Genomic DNA, 3,057 nt, shown 5'->3' with positions numbered 1-3,057 from the left:
GACGTCCGGCAAGAAATAATCCGCATTTCGTCAAGCAACAGTGATACATGTACACGACTGATTTGCCGCTCCTGACGGCTACATAGCTGACACGTATGGCCAATTTCTTTCGTTTTAGACCCACTGTTGTCCGCATGCAATGTAGTTCTGGCGCCGTACTTTGAAAGCAATGCGTTGTTTCTGTCCACTTCGACACAGTGTTGCACGTAAATTTTCTGTTTTCATTTTCGAAAAAAACAAACAAAAAAAAAACAGTGCAGTTGGGACAGAAATTGTGACGTCCGTGCTCTGCAGGCTTAGGCTGTCCGATAAAGTCTCAAAAGTTGCACCACTACTGCTTTACGATTCCTTTTAGGACAAAAAGGCGCCGCTTTTTTAGGTGTGTATTGATGCATCAACTTCCTGGCCAGATATACACATGCAACACGCAGTATGTACTACGTAGAGAAGAGAACAGTGCAGTAGTACATTACATAGCAATTGTCCAGAGATATGGGGCGCGCTTACAACTGAGCGAAATGCCCCTGTATTGAGGATTTGCTGGAAGAAAGTGACTCCCCCTTGGTCATTCGGGGTGTCCCATCCCGACGTGTCGAAACTACTACTGCATGCCCGAAGTGTCGTTTGTTTCGGTATTGCACTGGCATTGCCGTCTGCCTGCATTTTTCGCAGACCTTCTTTTTTGAAAGGTGACAAAATTTTTTTATCGTCTGCCGTTCGATTTTGAGCGAGAGGTGGAAATTAATGTTTAATTAGTTTTCACATCTTGCAAAAAACTGAAACCGCGTATATGACTGAACAACATGTAGTATTTAATAGTAATGAAGGCGTTTTGAGAGAGATAGCGTTTTTATTGACCCATCTTTTTAGCTGTTTACAGTTAGGACTGCTAGGTGGTCTAGTAGTTACACTCCAGTTGAGCACGCTACGTGTCCAGTTATTTCTTTGGCCTAAGAAAGGGAATGTGCAAAACCGCTTTCTTCCTCGTTGGCCCTTTTCCCCGCTGATGGGAAATATTTTGTGCACGACTTCTTGACGTGGTATCAACTATAAACGCTTGAGCAACTACATTGTCTTTCCCGTGAAGTACATCAACCGGTGCCACATTTTTGCTAGCCTTTTTGGGATTGCTGATCGCATCGCCCTTGTGACGCTTCAGTCCTGTCATCACTGTAGCAGGAGAACCAAATGGATTCTCAGAGCCCACCATAACATCGCGGTGGTTCATCTCCTTGTTCCACACTCTAAAAACAGAGATGGTTGTGGTTATGGTGAAAGGGCTCGGTGAAAGCTTCACCGCATAGTACGCTTCTAGGCAATCAACATCCCGAATGGCAACTTTCTCTCCCCTGATTTCATGAAAAAGGAGAGCGTACGCCATTTTTGTGACAATTATGGACTGCACAATGCCAGAAAAATTGCGTACGCGTCCCGTTTCCAGCAAATCAGGAGAAATAACATTGTCACTCGAGTTGATGGTTGGCTAGGAGCGTACACTCGAATTCATCCGCTTCCTCCATGATTTCCAAACACACAACGTTTTCCAAAGCAGTGCCAAATAGTCATCGACTTACCACGCTGTGACTTTGTTCAGATGCGCCTTCCAAAGCCCCTACTCCAAAAGCTCAAAATGGATCGTCCAGTACAAGCAACCTGCAACTATTGCATTCCTGACCGTCAGGCACATCATTCGAGCGGAACCCCGGTGCATCAAAAGTTTCCGGTGTGTCCCGGTGTCCTTGTTATGAGAGTCAGTTGGCTTCCATGTAGGGTGTGCGGCATTTCCATAAGGGGTGACCAGGAAATATTGGAGACTCCACACACTAACCGTGGTCTAGAGCGAAGGGACAACTCCTTATACTGCAAAGTGGCCCCACAAACCATGAACTTACCCGCTTCCAAAGACACCATACACTGTTTCCCAGCCACCCTCACACCCAGCACCCAGCGCTTTTGCAGCCACTGTTTGCCGCCCAAGCCAGAAAGGAGGAAAGTGATACCAGGGGGTAAGCAGACGACACGTGTGCTTTCCTTTTGTCTGGCTTGGGCGGTCAAGAGTTTTCGTTTCCAACGTGCTCTCCCGGCTAGACGGCGCTGCGCTTTCAATATGGTGGCGTCTAGCCGGGGGAGCACGTTGAAAACGAAAACTGTTTACAGTCCAAGCCAGACAAAGAGAAAGCACACGTGTCGTGTGCTTCCTCCCTGGTATCGCTTTCCTCCTTTCTGGCTTGGGAGGGAAACACATTTGAGTAAAATATTCGGGGAAGAGCGTTAGGACGGGAGCCGCCGTTCTTTCGAGCAGAGACTGCTTTCCAGCCTCTCTTCACCAAAGTAAAGAACAGTCCGTGTTCGAAATATCAGTGGCTCTCGTACTGAGCTTCGTCCTTACCGGTTTGCTGGATCTTCTACCTTTCTACATTTATGTAAAATAGGCATTTATCAGCCCAGTGCCGGATTTACAGTGGTGGGGGCCCCGGGGCACTGTGCTGTGGGGGCTCCCTCGTGTATTCTCTGTCTATCCAATGTGTTATTCGGGGTCGATATGCGTGGACGGAGGACAGATTTTTACCAAGTCTCCGTTTCAGGGATGCGTTTCAGGCATGCAAAACAGATTTCCCTTCGACAAGACCTTTACTGGTGGGGGCCCCTTTGTGGTGGGGGCCCCGGGGCAAGTGCCCCGTCTGCCCTCCCCTAAATCCGGCACTGTATCAGCCCATGAAATGTAACGGAGCAGTGTCTCTAACTCGAGATATGGCCTCGAGAACCGACTGAGCCTCCCTCTCGCGACAACACCAATAGTGAGCATAGACCCGACGTTTTCGTGTGGTTATGCTGCGGTACCGAACAGCACCACAACCACACCACGCTTTCCTTACCGTAATTACAACAGGAAAAAGTATGGAGGGCGTCCGAACTCCTGCGAACGCATCGCGCGTTCTCTTGGGGCCAATTCTCACTTGGCGACTCCCGACGCGACGTCGTGAGCGGGCGGCGGACGTAGAGGCGCATTTCCGCCGCCCTGTCAGAGCCACGACCTACTAGATTATAACGACCATG

At 48.9% G+C, this 3,057-nt stretch overlaps 1 long non-coding RNA gene across 1 annotated transcript; it reads right to left on the bottom strand.

The window, feature by feature from the left end:
- Window positions 1-836: 836 nt before the first annotated feature.
- On the bottom strand, window positions 837-2,055 carry LOC135373723 (uncharacterized). Its single transcript, XR_010416566.1, has 3 exons — window positions 1,893-2,055; window positions 1,575-1,834; window positions 837-1,244 (listed from the first exon to the last, which is right to left on the bottom strand). It is a non-coding gene; the product is annotated as an uncharacterized LOC135373723 (long non-coding RNA).
- Between the last annotated feature and the right edge of the window lie 1,002 nt (window positions 2,056-3,057).

This window comes from Ornithodoros turicata, unplaced genomic scaffold (assembly GCF_037126465.1).
Source record: "Ornithodoros turicata isolate Travis unplaced genomic scaffold, ASM3712646v1 Chromosome31, whole genome shotgun sequence".
In the NCBI taxonomy this organism is placed as follows: Eukaryota; Metazoa; Arthropoda; class Arachnida; order Ixodida; family Argasidae; genus Ornithodoros; species Ornithodoros turicata.
This window is presented reverse-complemented; position numbering and strand designations above follow the sequence as displayed.